Genomic DNA, 15271 nt, shown 5'->3' on the forward strand with positions numbered 1-15271 from the left:
CGTGTTTATCAAGGAACTTTTATACAAAAAATCATTTTTTGACTTCTTATAATAAGACCAGAAGTATTTTATTCGATTTGCAAGCGATTTTGATGCATTGATATCGATGGTCCATTAGGAAAGAACTGTTCCATTTACTAGATTCTGAAAGAAGAAATAACAGACGAAGGGATGTAACTCCATTCCAAGGTTTCAAAATCGGCTGAATCAATTTAAATGTTTTACAATGATTTGACTTGGGGATTTATCTCCAAAATTTGACTGCTTTTTGCGAGTGATCAAGAGAAAAACCCGAGAAAAGATCAGTTCAAAATACTCAACAGTTTCTCGGTAAGACCACAATTTACGAATTGGAAACGTTGAGATATAGTTACGCCCATACAGTCCAGTATGACAATAGTTGTGGGGTCACCGAATTATTATGTTGTTGTAAAACTAACCTAACTTAACCTAATCTAACCTAACCCAACCTAACCTAACTTAACGTATCCCAACGATGTTTTGGCCAAAATAGCCTAACTCCTTTCAACCTACTTCAACCTAACCTATCCAACTATTTTTTTGGCCAATAAATGCCTTTTTATGCCAAGATTTTGGCTGTGGGGTAACAAAGAATAACCCCAAAACCATAAGGAGGACCCACAACCTGGGAGAGAAGCGTGTGCAGAGGCCCCACAACCATAGATCATACAATCCCTTTAGTCTGCGAAACGACCTGATGCATAAACACATTTAACTACACAATGCATAACCACGATGCAGCCTCCAGTTTCTGAGGGAGCAATCGAGCGACGCGGCTGCAACGAGAAACCAATAAATCGCGTCACATCGATATTGACACGAGGCGGCAGGGAGCCCGGAAAAAAACAAGGGTATCTGCGAGTGACGGCATTGCCACATCCGATCCGGGCGACGTCCGTCAATAAGCTTGTGTGGCCGGAAGAATGCGATCGCTGCGGCCCGGCGCCGCTGTCGGCAGGTAATTACTATTTCGCGGAACCAAGCTGCAAAAGTTCATCCCCAGAGTTAATTAATTCGCGCGCAGCAAAATGAGCAGCTTCACGGCGGAGACAACAGAGAGCGCTGTTGCCGAGGATTCTCGTGGATCTCGATCCCGGTACTACATGCACCTGGACTTCATTTTGCAATCAGGAACAACAATTTCTGGCTCATGAGTAAAAACACGTATGTGCATTGGGAAACTAACGGTAAATACGCTGTTTCACAACTAAACCGGAAATTGTAGTTCCTAACTGCAAAATATAGCCCGTGGATACCAATTCCGGTGCTTTTTGCAAATGGACTTCATTTTGCAATCAGGAACTATAATTTCTGCCTCCTATATAAAAACACTTACGTGCATTGGGAAACTAACGGGAACGATGGTTCAAAACTGAACCGGAAATTGTAGTTCCTGACTGCAAAATTTTGCAAAATTCATTCACAGCCGGATCTGGACACTTCAAACAAGAGGGTGGAAGGGGGTCCGGGGGGCTACCCCCAAATTTTCCCCCAGAAATTTTAAAGTATCTAATATGCAGTTTGTGTCAATTTCGTCACGAATAGTTGACACAATAAGCGTCTCTTTTTCTTCTTTCCTCTGTTACAAAATCGATCAATTATCGAAATTACAAAAGTATGCAGAGGATGACACTTACGGCTGTCTTGCCTGACACTATCCCAACATGATAATGAAAAAGACCCTTCAGACGCACGTAAAATTAAAGTCGATTTTTAATCATCCCTAATAATTCGGCAATTTCATAAAGAACGGAGCCTTTTTTCGATAGAATATTCCTTTCAGACTCCACAGAGCCTTTTTTCTCAAAACTACATTTCTGCACTCGCGGCTCTCTTCACCATGACGCCAGTATCCGTGATTAAAACGGTACGCAAGGCAACGTCTCAGGATAATTTGCGAGAAAAATGAATTGATGTTTCGAAAAAAAGAAAAGAGGAAACGATGCTTCCGATTGGGCGCCCGTTGGCGTCAAATCGGGCTCGAAGAGGGAGAGATACGAAATTGAATTAACCTCCTGATTGAATCAATAATCAAGCAAAGGCTCGCGGAAGGAGCAGGGGGAGGAGTCTAAAACGGAGACTATTTTTCTTTTTCCATTACAAGGAATATCGTACGGCACGTTGTCAGATGCACGGAATCCATAAATCTGCGGTAGAGCTCCAGACATAAATCTAGATGTTCGAAACTGCCGTTTTCTGGTGATTCTTAAGTCAGGTAATCAAATCCTTACTAAACTGACCTTAATAAAAGCCTTTAAAATCGACTTGAACTTTGGCTCAATTACTTGGCGTATAATGATCTGGTTCCATGTTCAACCTCACTTTTCAAAAGTACGTTTATAATGGAGATGTTGCATGTGTGAGGGATTTGCGATTTGACCATTGATTCTTATGTAAAAGTTCGCGAGAAACACGATGGTGCCACTGGTTTTCTCTGGAATCATCTCCCAAGCCATCTCTCTCTCATGAAAAAGCTCTCAAAGTGAAGCCAAAATGAAGGGGATATCCCACCCTATCCTGAGAGTCCACCTCTACATCAAAACAAACTCTCCATGCAAAGATAGGGAGCAAATCAAAGGAGCAAATACATTAGCAGGGTTGCCGTGTTTTCAGTTTTGGAGTCCCCAAATAAAGTGGCAACCCTGCTAATGTATTTGCTCCCTATCTATGCATGGAGAGTTTGTTTCGATGTAGAGGTGGACTCTCAGGGTAGGGTAGGATATCCCCTCTATTTTCTCACTTTGAGAGCATTTTTTGAGCTTGGGAGATGACTTCAGAGAAAACCAGTGGCACCATCGACCGTCGTGTTTCTCGGGAACTTTCACATAAGAATCGCAAATCCCTCGCACATGCAACATCTCCATTCAATCTTCATTACAAGTTCAGCATGATATAGTTCAGCTAGGTAGGCAGGATAATCATTAAAATCAGGCCGGCTTGGTTGGCTTAGTGGTCTGACTGTAAGTCAACAAGTTCCGACTTCAAATCCCGGTAATGGCTACAAATTTTTACAGAACTGACGAGTGGACCTGCTGAAACAGACTCTATCGGCCTAAATTGCTGATAATTTGAAAATCCTAGAAGATGGACGTGTCCATCGTCCTGATGTCTAAGGGCACGAAATAACGTCCATAGATCACTGTGGGTTCCTAACGGAATACAGATACGTCTAGTGACCACTAAAAAAAGAAAACCATTGAAATCAAAACAAGATAGGCTCAAGAATTTTTTCCACTGCATATGGTGCTCTATCTGAAAAGGACACTGCGGGTATAAAGATGCAAGGAAGGGAGGAGAGAGGATCATACCGACTTAGAAAAAAATAAAGAGTAAAAAATCCCAGAATATGCCGCTCATTACGTAGTCAAATCAAGAGCTATTGAAATGTATTTACAATTTAGGGAAGCTTGATTAGAGTCACGGCTTGGGGAGTGAAAATCTTCCCTTTGAATGTCTCCCTCGGCGGGAAATCCTCTATTTGAAGAGGAGCCGATCATCTCTCAAGACCAGGGCAGGGTTCCGCGAGACCCTCTTTGTGGCCGCGTCTCCGCTTTGAGGGATGCCGCGCTTATTTTTTTTATTTTTTTTAAATCAGATTCAAGCGAGTATTCAACAAGTTCACGATTACCAGGACGATTGAAAGAAAAGCGGGTGATTAAACTGTCAACGGCACGCTGCGGCTGAAGCCTTTTGTATGGCCCGCCCGGGCGCTCGCTTTGCGCTACCATGTCGATTGTGGCCGCGCCCGTGTTTTTCAGCGGCCTCGCGCGATCGCGCCCTCCGAACTTGGGCTCTATTCTTCCCGCGATTTTCGTCGAGTGGCCTCCTATACTACCGTGCTAAGGAAGGACGCCGTATGAACCTTTAGATGTTGCCAAATTTCCTGCGATAAAATGTTTCATTGTGAGGAAAGTTATGAATATTTTTCCTTTAAATTTTCAGAATCTTTAGGTAAAAGTGTGAACTAAATTATCTGAAAAATTGGGAGGAAAATATTCACAAATTTACCAGAAAATTGGCGTTTTATGAAAGGAAATTTGGCAACGCCTGAAGGTTTATACGGCGTTCTTCCTTAGAACGGCACTATATTCCGAGAGTAAGGGATTTTCAATCTGACCGCGTGCACCCGTCCACAGGACAGTGGCAGATTAAGAGAGCGGTTGAGAAGGGAGCCATTTGGGATAACCTTCCCAATGCTGCCAAGCTAAAGTATATCCTTGAATAAAATACGAAGTTTCAGAGAAACTTTCCTTTCGTTTTTCAGAGAATTTCATTTAAAACTTGATGATTTTAAACTTGTATCGAGGCTATTGGCGGATCCAGCAAATCGGCAACACTGATTTTTCTACATTTGAACCGATGGAAATGTATACGTGTAGATTCTTGAAGGGACCATGTGCTTCGACAAGAATCGATTATTTAACACAGCTTTAAAGGAGGACAGTCAGTGTTGGCAAATTGCTGGATCCGCCTCTGATCGAGGCTCAAAAAAGTTCAAGTTCATGCTTTCCGCCATCGCTCCTTCAATTTCGCAGATGCGATACGGACATCCATCACGTGCGAATAGTTGTATCTCTGCGCCGTCATCAACGCGCGTCCTCTCCCTCGCACTATTGTATGTTGTGTTGGTTCCGGTTTTCTTGTTTGTAGGGGTGCTTTAAGAGCTACGTGAGCAACATGACCGACGATAGGAGAGACGTATAATTGGGCCTCGTGTTTAAACTTTTCTCCCGAATCTAAGTGACACCTCGTTGGCAGCATAGAGTGGAACATAGCTAGTTCCCGCCTCGCGTCATCGCGCCTTCAATTTTGCAGACGCAACACGGGCATCCATCGGGCACGAATAGTTGTATCTCTGCACCTTCATCAACGCGCGCTTCCCACTCGCATTGAGGTGACTCTTATTTTTGAAATTTGGGAAAAGTTAAGGCTAAATTAACCCAAAATATGCTATGATGTGTCCGAATCAATAATCATCATGGAAAACAAAAATAAAAACTTATTTTTGATGTTTCTTAAGCGCGATAAAAGGAGCACGTGTAAAAATTGGTATTTTGGTGAGAGTTGTGTTGTGTCAGGGGATTTTCTTTGACAATTACCCCTAAAAATCCCGGGCCGGGTCAACCCGACTGACTATGTCATCTGGGGGAGCGACAATAGGCGGACAGTGGCGTGGCGTAATTTTGGATGTATCGATTAATCCATCATTTAAAGTTATAGAAAAGGATCGATAACTAGGGTGTTCACGACAAACACCTTGTTAATCTATTCTTTACCAAATATCGCTAATCCCGGGTCCTTTTCTTTAAGTTTAAATGGCAGATCAATCGATACATTGCAAAGTACGCCACACCACTGTCCGCCATATGTCGCTCCCCCAGATGACATAGTCAGTCGGGTTGACCCGGCCCGGGATTTTTAGGGATCACGCGTTGCCACTGATGGCGGGTGCAGGGGGAGGGGATGAGAAAGCGCCAGTATGTTGTCAAAACGGTGGAAATTTTGAGAGGAGTATTTTAACCTTCAAAAAAATAGGAATAACATAGATAACACTCCAAAAACTAACAAAATCAATGTTTGTAAATGCGCGTCAATATGACCCAACTTGAGACTGCGAATAAAAAAGTCTTGGGCATCTGAATGTTAAGATGTGTACATAATGGATCACGAGGCTGCTTTACGACTATTTTTACAATCTTTTTGTCATTTCCATTAAAAAATACCAAGTTTCGCCAAAATGAAAGCATTTGCGTCCAGAAGCGTAACTGAGGTACAAGGATTGCTGTTGCTCTGGGTTTAGTGGGGGAGGTGAGCGTTGGATTTGGGTCAGCGCTCAACAGAAGTATCCACCACAGGTAATTTTATTTCCAGATTCGGAGAGGCACCTGCGGCATCTCGAAAAGTTTAAAAAAGGTTGAAAAGTTCACGAGAGGCCTGAAGGGACGACGGCGTGGATCCTTAATGAGTGAGCGAAAGGGATTCTTTCAGCTTGAATTTGGGGGTTAATCACCCCCTCCCCCCTCCCTGGGCTCCCCCGGTGAGTTTGTTTTTGCGTGAGATTCTCATCACGCTGCCCTCTATCCGCTCCTCTGACGTAAGGGCGTATTCCGATTTCGGCGTAAGCCCTACTCTCCGTATAACTCTATGCTTTTCGGGGCTCATTCGAAAATTGAGATACGGCCTTATATCAAGGGACGACAAAATCAGCCCGAGGTTGGTAAAAAGGACGTACTCCAGCATTCTGCTTTTTGGACTACATTTCGCAATTTGGAACTATAAATTCTAGCCCGTTTTAAAAGCAACATATTTGCCATTAGTTTTCCTATGCACATAAGTATTTTTATAGATAAGCCAGAATTTATAGTTCCAAATTGCAAAATGCAGTACATTTGATCATCGGTCGGTTTTACTACATCAATCATGGGTACCATTTTCCGGAAAGTGAAGTATATCAGAGAAAGTGATATATGATGCCTACCTATGGTATTTTTTATCATATCAATCATAGATGCCATATCAGAATATTAATCATGAGTGTAACAAGCTCACACGTAGAGCCATTACAATCCTCTTTTACATATTTCTTTTCACAATGTTCCCGGCCAATCTTTTTTTCATTAGAAATCCCTGACTTTTACAGATTTTACACGCCGAACTGAAATAATTTGTTCCCTGAGTTTTTCCCTGATGACTATTCTCGATCCTTACACCGGCAGTGCTGAGAAATTCAAACATACAAAAATTAAAGGTTGTAGGGTAGAGATCTCGTCTCTTTTTAGATTCTTGGGCTATGAAAAAATCCTTTTTTTTTTACACATTTACAGGAAATTGTACGACTTTTCCAGGTTTTCAAAACATTTTTTCCCGGGGAGATTTCAGGTTTCCCAAACTGCTAGGAATCCTGACTTAATTTACGATACAGTCATTATAATCGCAACTATAAGAAGTGATTGAGGTGCTGTAATTTAAGTGAAGAATACCTCACTTGTGGTTGGTATTAACGCACACTATACATTGGCGTCATTTTCCACTCATTTTCGCATTTTTTTATTGACTGACATTGAAGATACTTTTGATTAACGATCCGCATTTAGATGTTTATTGTGGCTACTTATTTCTTTCCAAGGTACTGGTTTCTAAACTGAATGTGGTGAAGATCGAACTTCAAATTCTATGACCCAAGGAGATATTAAATGAAGAAATGCAGAGTATCTTGAGTCATAGAATTTGAATCGCAATCAATCGGGATCGACAAGATCTACGTTTTCATCTCATTGACATGCAATCGGAAAGAGAGAAACGAAAAATAAGCAACATTAAAAGTGAAAAGTCTCTCGACTCAGCCTTCGGAGAAAAGAGGGCGATAATGATCGCTGCAGCGATTACTAAAGACCTCCGTTCCGCTAATCTTTTCTTAATACTTTGATGGACCGAGTGAAAAAAAAAAATGAGAACCTTAACGACTAGTCTTGCCTAACGGCGATGACGCGTAAAAGGTGGTTCACAATACATGTATTAAACTTATGACGACCTTTAGTACGTATGTTATTGCTTTAAGTCAAACCACTGGTTTCGAAAATAAGCGAATCTAGAGTAAAGCCGTTTAAATGGCGATTTAGAGAATAAAATGGAGGTCTTTCCATAGCCATCCGCAAATAAGACCCCTCAGAAAAGGATGTTCCACGGTAGAACACGTTGTTACCGCTTAAGACCTAATTTTCCGGTCCATGAGGACTCAGGAGCACTTCCCCAAGAAAAGCCAGTTCGTCTACATTGTCAAGATTGCCCCTTCTATAAAGTATCGATTTAATTCAGAACTTCAACATCAGTAATGGTAAATGATACGATGCCTATGAGAGCACGAATCAGTTGATAGGTTTGATAGTTATACTCTCCCCAGGCTTGTAATTGTGGCCTTGAAGACTTAAACGTATCTGCCTAAAAGTAAAGCTTCTTCATTAATTGGACGTATTTCTGTCAAACGGAACTATGTGCATTATGACGTGAGCCCTGTTATGCACATATTCTTATGGGTCTCAGGGCTCATGTCTTAATGCACATAGTTTCGTTTGGTAGAAATACGTCCAATTATAAACATGGATACAGCCCTTCGAACGATTGCGATTTGAGCAAGTAGGCACCATTGTTTTTCTTCCATTTAATTCATGATAAAAATCGAGTAGTCTAAATTTCGATTATTTTATATGCATTACAGTCGATGATGCACAGTGTCACCAACTTCCGAGAATCTTCACTGCCTTTGAGAAACATCAATGTATCACTGCTGTGCCATTCGTAGAAGAGTATAGTGTCGTGCGAACACGTCTAATTCCTGTCAATTTCCTCAATAAATAAACTTCGATTTTTGGAGAAAAATTAGGGACGAGTATTCTTCCTTGAAATTTTCGAAATCTTTGTGCAGATTGAACTGAAAATGCTATTCTCAGATAAAAAGAAACGAGAGAAATACTAAGAAGTTTCCCAGAGAGTTTGCGTTATAATTCTAAGAAATTTGGCGACGTCCAGAAGTTCAAACGTTAGAACGGCAGCTTGATGTATATCATAGTGCCATGCTGAGAGAAAACACCATATGAAAATTCGAGAGTTGCCAAATTTCATTCGATAAAATGCTTCTTTTTGGAAGAAGTTATGGACATTTTACTTTAGAATGTTCAGGAATTTCAGGTAAAATTGCGAACGAAATTATTTGAAAAATTGGGAGATAGATATTCATAAGTTCACCAAGAAATTCATGTTTTATCAAGGAAATTTGGCAACGCCTGAAGGTTTATACGGCGTTTTTACTTAACACAGCAGCGTAGCCCTCCCAAGCAGCCTTTTTGACGAGGGTGGAGGATTATTTTAACGCACTTACAGGATGATTTTTGTGAACTGTACAGTGTATGCTTTATCACCACTGTTTCTTAGTTTGTTAGAGGAAGATATAAAGGGGAAATAGTTGTTTCCTAGTAGTAATGTGTGAAGTACACATTACGATTTAGCTATAAGTTTAGAGCACTTACAGCTACCTGAATTGATTAAATCAAGAACTGACATCTAATAGGAAAAAACTCATTGGACATACCTCTCACCTTCCTTAATCAGGTACTAGACATAACTTGAAGGACGTTCCTGAATTATTTCTGTCTTAAGAGACAAGACCATGACACAATCTCTTGCCATATTTTTCTAAACCTGGCATAAATTGACTGTATTTGGTAGATAGGAACAGAGTTTTATGTTTTTCTTCTTTTCCTTTTCTTTCTACAAAAAACATCGGTCAATCCGTTTGTTTCCAATGGAAATCAAAGTAAAATCGTACTCAACGCTCTGTTCATATCATTTTACCTCTTAAACAAATTGTCTCCATTGCGCTACACCCAATCAAAATACAAGCGTCTGAAGTCCATCCTATATCTTATGGACAAGCTGTGTGCGCAAGCTATTGCTGCAAAGGGGGTTATAACTTCCAAGATTATGATTTTGCGTTCTATTATACTTGAACTCAGCCTGGAATTAAATCGCACTGATTTACATGAATCGCAATGTACACGACGATAATAGGTATTTGCGGTTCATGCAAAACTAGACATGTTCCCTTCCAAAAATATGGATTACATCAGTCCAGAGTACCCCGAGCCATCAGTTACGGAGTTGAGTTGCAATCCTAATGAAGCCAAGGGACCTTGTATCAACCGAGGATCATTCCAAAACGCAGGAAAAACCTGCGAGAATGACCTTCAGCAACCTACAGACACAGGAACCGATGCAGCAGGGGCTTCGAGGCACCCAGCCAGTTAAACCTTAACCTTAAGCGGGTGGGGTAAACAAGAGACAAGCTCGGCTTACATGATAGAAAGACATCTACGGGGGCGAAGGCTGGCCGGGATAAGGAAGAACCACTGCTAGTCCGAAGCGATGCGTCACTCCTGATCGAGGACCGAACTAAACATTAACCACACCACCAGCATACCGAGCACTTGAAACACACAAACACCAAAACGTGGACGGACGCGAACACCACTGGACGAAAACACACACACGCGGAAGGCCGCGACGCGTAGCGCAATCAGCTGATCACCCGAAAGACCTGGACATCGCGAGACAGGCGATGAGCTGAGCTTGATAGAGGGAAAACCAGGCTGGAAAACAGCGGAAAACTAGGCGGAAACGGAGAACCCCGAAAGAGCTGAGGACAGCGGTGAAACTTGCGTGATTCTCCGACGTTCCAGCGAACGGGGCGTCGACTGGGGTCCTGCGCGGTGGCGCCCTTCTCCGGGAGGCGCCTGCGCGGGGCGCCCTCGCCGCGCGGTGGCGGGCGGACTGCTAAGCTCTCTTCCTATTGATCAAAACTTTGCTCGCTCCATGCCCGGCAGCACCCTGCTAACACATTACAACTTAACTTTTGCCCAGACCCTACTCGCTGCACTCGACAATAAACTGAGACTCCCCTCGGCCAGGACGGCGCCCCTTTCACCCTCCCCGCCTCCCCCCCGCCCCGGCACATGGTTTTTTGACCCGCTGCTTTCGAGGTCGGCCTTTTTTTTATGAATTTTTGTCGGGTAAGTGAGTCGGGCGGGCGGGCGTCTGCCTCCGGGCCCGAGACCCGAGGAAGGTGTGACCGGCCGGGATGTATTCATGGCGAGCAGCGAAGTTTCGTGAATAATTTACAAGCTGCAGTCTCGCCGCTTTTCGAGGTATCATCCCGCGCGCGCGGTCAGTTTCGCAGAGCGCCTGGCGTTGCCGGATAGGCAGCTATAGATGCGCGGGGGATGTCCGTGTTGCCTATGCGGGAAATGAAGGGGCGACGGGACGATGAATGCTGAGGGTTTCGCATTTTGTACGTGTAGAAAATGAACCCTTACAGGATTACTGTTATCAATGCACGGTAGCTACCTGTATTGCATATCGACGCGGAAACTACCATACCACGTATCTCGTTCCCGGTGTTTAAAAATCTCCGCTTCACTTTTATTTTCTTGAAGGAGAACAAATCAATATCATTCCTTGAAATTTTCAAAGTTTTCTTCGCACAGAGAAGAAAAATCACGGAAATTTTCAAGAATTGACGTTGAGTTGTTTTCCATTTTAAAAAAGGTATGACAGGAAGTCTCGACGCCGCAATCCGAGTTACAAGGTCTGGTATTTTCACCGTCGATATTCAAAAAAATGAAGGAGTATCGACTGGCTAATGATCCGAACAAAGAGGTTCTCCAATTGGACGACTTTAAAGAAGGACACGAGAAAATCATACATCAAATACTTATTGCTTTTGGGGTCGATTGGATTCACATATATTTTTTTACAAAAGAAGAAAAAAAAAAAAAAAGATATACTGCTAGAAGTAACAATCTGGAATTTTTCAATCATATTATACCTTGGTATAAGAACATTAGGTTCACATTGTGTCTTAAATTGCTTAAAGACGGGCTTTTAAGCACTACAACTAACGGGACGTAGGTGAGAGTACCAGACCACGTATCTTGGTTTGCTGCAAACTTCCCTTCATACTTTATTGTTCAAATGGAAAACTACTCGACGGCAATTTTTTAAAACTCCAGTTATTTTTCTTCTCTGTGCGAAGGAAACTCTGTGAAAATTTCAAGGAACGAAATTGGTTTGTTCTCTTTCAAAAAAATAAAATGAGAGTGGAGGTTTGTTAACACCGCAAACGAGCTACGTGGTCTGGCAATTTCAACGTCGAAACACCGATATTCAAACACACACGAGCACAAGTAATTCGTTAATCACACATAAAATCGATAAACTCGTAAGACGACCTATTAGCATCCCAAGACGACGGAGAAAATGCACCTTATACATTTCGCAGTAAGGCACCACTAGTTATGGGCCATCAATTAAAGCATTTATCTATACTCATAGAAACTAATGACACGAATTTTGTTTCTGAAATGAGTAGAAAATAATAATTTCATCGGCAAAATGTAGTTCAAATGAAATACCTCCTACGTGGAGATCACTTTTTAAAAGCTATCGAAATGCTGTGAACACTCCTTGGAATACATTAAATCTCAAATCGGCACCATAATGTCTCGCATTCCTTAAAATACAAAAAACACCTATCAATGGCAGTACTGTTTCCTCTACACGATATTTCACCCAAATCACCCTCTTGCTTAAGAGCGATGATTTCTGCAAAGTTGTTCACGATTCTGTGAAAACCAAGGGACGATAAGAAACTGTATTGTCGGAACTTATTTGAAGATGACTTGAACATTGGGAGCTCAACAACTGTAAGTCTACGCAATTTCAACAGCATTCTAAAGGGACTGTCACGTTTCTAAAATATCCTATCCAAGAGTAGTTAACGTCAAAGTAACTGAAAAGCACGTTCTTTGGAACGTAAGCCCTTTCATCTGGAGATGAAAGGATTTACAACGAAAATTCGGTCGATTCTGCGTGCTTCTCCTCGGCAAAGCACAGCATCACAGAATACAGAACTTTTTACCCATACTTGTGAGAGAAAGCCATCCTTTATTGAATTAATTTTCCGAAGCCTGGTAGACACAAGTCTTATGTTCGTGATTTTAAGTTACACTGACGTAAATGCAAGTCAGCCTGTTCACTAGGTACAGAGAAAGCATTCTAAAGGAAGGAAATTACCAATGAAAGTCTCTCCACACGTAAGCTATGTAGATGCGAAGGTATTCATTTTTCTGCGCCAAGTTAGTATCCACACATAGGGAGACAAGAATAGAGATGACAATGAAAATCGTTCATTTTCTAAAATTCCTGGTGACTGACGCTTTTTCATCTTGGTTTTTTGTTTAAATCGGTCGATATGACACTTCAGCAATTATATTTCCTGATAAAAACTGGGGTCCATTATTCACATATCACAGAGATGCAAAAGACTTGTAGGTAAGTTTTAAACCGGAAGTGGGCCTTGCTCTGCAATGAGTAGCTTGATCCGCTGTTCGAACCAATGGAAAAAGATCGGTTATTAATGTAGGTAATCGCAGTGAAAACCTTACCCTAAAAGTAGGCAACACATGACAGACAGTGGCGAGGCGTGAATGATGGATTATCGATAATTCCCCATTTGAAGCTTTGGCAAAGAATCGATTATCAAGGTGTCCATTGCAAATACCCTGTTTATCGATTCTTTTTCATTTGTTCCAATGGCAGATCAATTGATAAATCGGAGAGCACGCCACGCCACTAATGAAGGGTGTTCTTCCATTGCACGGCATGCAGTATTCTAGGTTATCTTAGACAAGGATACCTATTCGACGAAAAAGGTGCGGTTGGGTAAAAAAAAAACCGGTTGGCAACGAAGGACCTTCCGGACAATTAGAACCCGCCCTAAAAAATACCCTCCCCCCCCCTTCGCGGGCCCGAGCTCGGGGTCGAAACTCGGGGCTCGATACACGCCGCATCCCAGTAATTATTTACGTGTCTCTGAAAGCTTTCCGGTGGTGAACGAAATCAACTTTGAACCGTTCCGCCCGGCGAATCCTTTTCAACGGGGGAACGGATCAAAGGGAACGGGAACCCGCTCGCCCCGCGAATAATGAGAATAAACAGTGATAGACGACGCGAATAAATGGATGAAACGCCGCCGCCGCCGCCCGCGCGCCCAAGACAAGACGGCTCCGGTCCCCCCCCCCCCCCCGCCCCCTCGTCGCCTGCTCCCCGGTCACAAACAAAAATGGGAAAGAAAGCTCAAAGTTGATTATTGAGGGACCCGAGCGTGGATGGAAACAAACCTGGAAAGCTCGCAGGGTGGAAAAAAAAGTTGGACGGTGCGCTCGAGCACCGCTGCCAAACTTGCGCGGGTCGCTTTGAGTTCGGGAAGGAATTCGCATGGTTATTTTAATGTCGGTCGTTTTAAACATGAAAGTATGAGAGCATACAAAACAGGAAAGCTTGAACGAAAGGAAAGTTGCTACGGCGCGTGACTCCTTGCGTTGATGAGGTCTTGCGGGTTGACTATGCCATGCCGATTGATAGAGAGCTGACAACAGCTCTACAAGGATCGCGCTCGGAGAAAGACGTGTTAAGGTGTGGTATCATTTGCAAAATGAAGGCGTTATTTATCGCAGCTGAGTTTTTGCCCTCAGGCTAAATTACTCACGTGTCATCAGTCCCTGCCCCCTTTCTTTCGTAATCTTGAAGCAATCTTACAGAGAGGCCGCAGAAATCTGGATTAGGATACACTGAATATTTAAGGCTTTTTTTAAAAAAAAGTTGAGAAAATTTGGGATGATGAGTGATATATTACGGTTTGTATTAAAGCTAACGGCACATACGCTGTTCCTAAAATGAGGTGGCCGATCTGATCTCAATGATGCAGCGGGACCTAAAATAATCCCACAATACAGTAGCAACACCGAATCAGAGACAGAACATTTTAGTGACGTCACATTACTATCTTCCCTAATCTATGAAAGTTGCTTTCAGAAATGAATGCTCAGATTTACTTGACCATGACCAACATTAGCTCATCAATCACGGTTTAAATTACCAAAACTCACCTAGGGAAGTGCTCAACTCAACATTCATCGGTCATTAGGCGATTTTTTTTTAAATTTTTTGTCCAACAAGTTGCGCATCATTCATCATTTAGTCAAAAGTAGCGTTAACCTCCGAACTTAACATCAACCTCACAAGATCAAATTAAATACGTTGTTAATACAAGGTCCCGAAAATATATTGTCTCTGCACAGAACCCAACCGATTTGTAAGAGGCTTGATTTTGTTGCGGCTGCAGGTAGGGTTGAAAATTGCTTGACAACTGTCTCAAGGATGCGGAAATGAAACGACAGAAGCGCGGGCCCGAACAGTCGAATTCCGAATAAATTGGCGCGGGATAATTTGATTCCAAACGAAATAAAATACGTCTACTTACAAGTTTCGGTGCTCCTCTGCTCCGGGGTGCGGAATTCCAGAGCGTCACCGTCTGCCACCCCTTTCAATTAGCGGAGGAATCGGTTTTGTAATCATCTCGTTATGCATGTTAACATGTCAGGTAGCACGTCAGACGTGGAGGGAATAGATAATTAATCCGAACACGGCTTCGTATCTCCATTTGCGACTTGCATTTTCGAAGCGGTAAATTAATTTATCCACCGACACCGTCTTACACTCACGGCCGGGGCACTCCGCCCGGCCGCGCGGTTGCGGTGCGACATCGGTTACGTTACTTACAACCAACGAGAGGCATTTCTCTCGACTTATTTCCTCCGGACGTCAGAAATGCCGGTGCTCTTGTCTTTCTGAACTTGTA

At 42.6% G+C, this 15271-nt stretch overlaps 1 protein-coding gene across 7 annotated transcripts in view; it reads right to left on the reverse strand.

Annotated features, from left to right (window-relative positions):
* The window catches only part of tutl (immunoglobulin superfamily member turtle), a 400439-nt gene that overhangs the window by 172350 nt on the left and 212818 nt on the right, over window positions 1–15271 (reverse strand). For 6 of the 7 annotated variants that reach the window (XM_072298491.1, XM_072298493.1, XM_072298492.1 and 3 more), the window contains exon 1: window positions 9871–10239. The exons of the other annotated variant lie outside the window; for it this stretch is intronic. The gene's annotated coding sequence lies outside the window, so the exon portion shown is untranslated. Of the gene's footprint in view, window positions 1–9870; window positions 10240–15271 lie in introns of those variants that run through there. 7 annotated transcript variants of the gene reach the window in all.

Source organism: Bemisia tabaci, chromosome 3 (genome assembly GCF_918797505.1).
Source record: "Bemisia tabaci chromosome 3, PGI_BMITA_v3".
Taxonomy (NCBI): Eukaryota; Metazoa; Arthropoda; class Insecta; order Hemiptera; family Aleyrodidae; genus Bemisia; species Bemisia tabaci.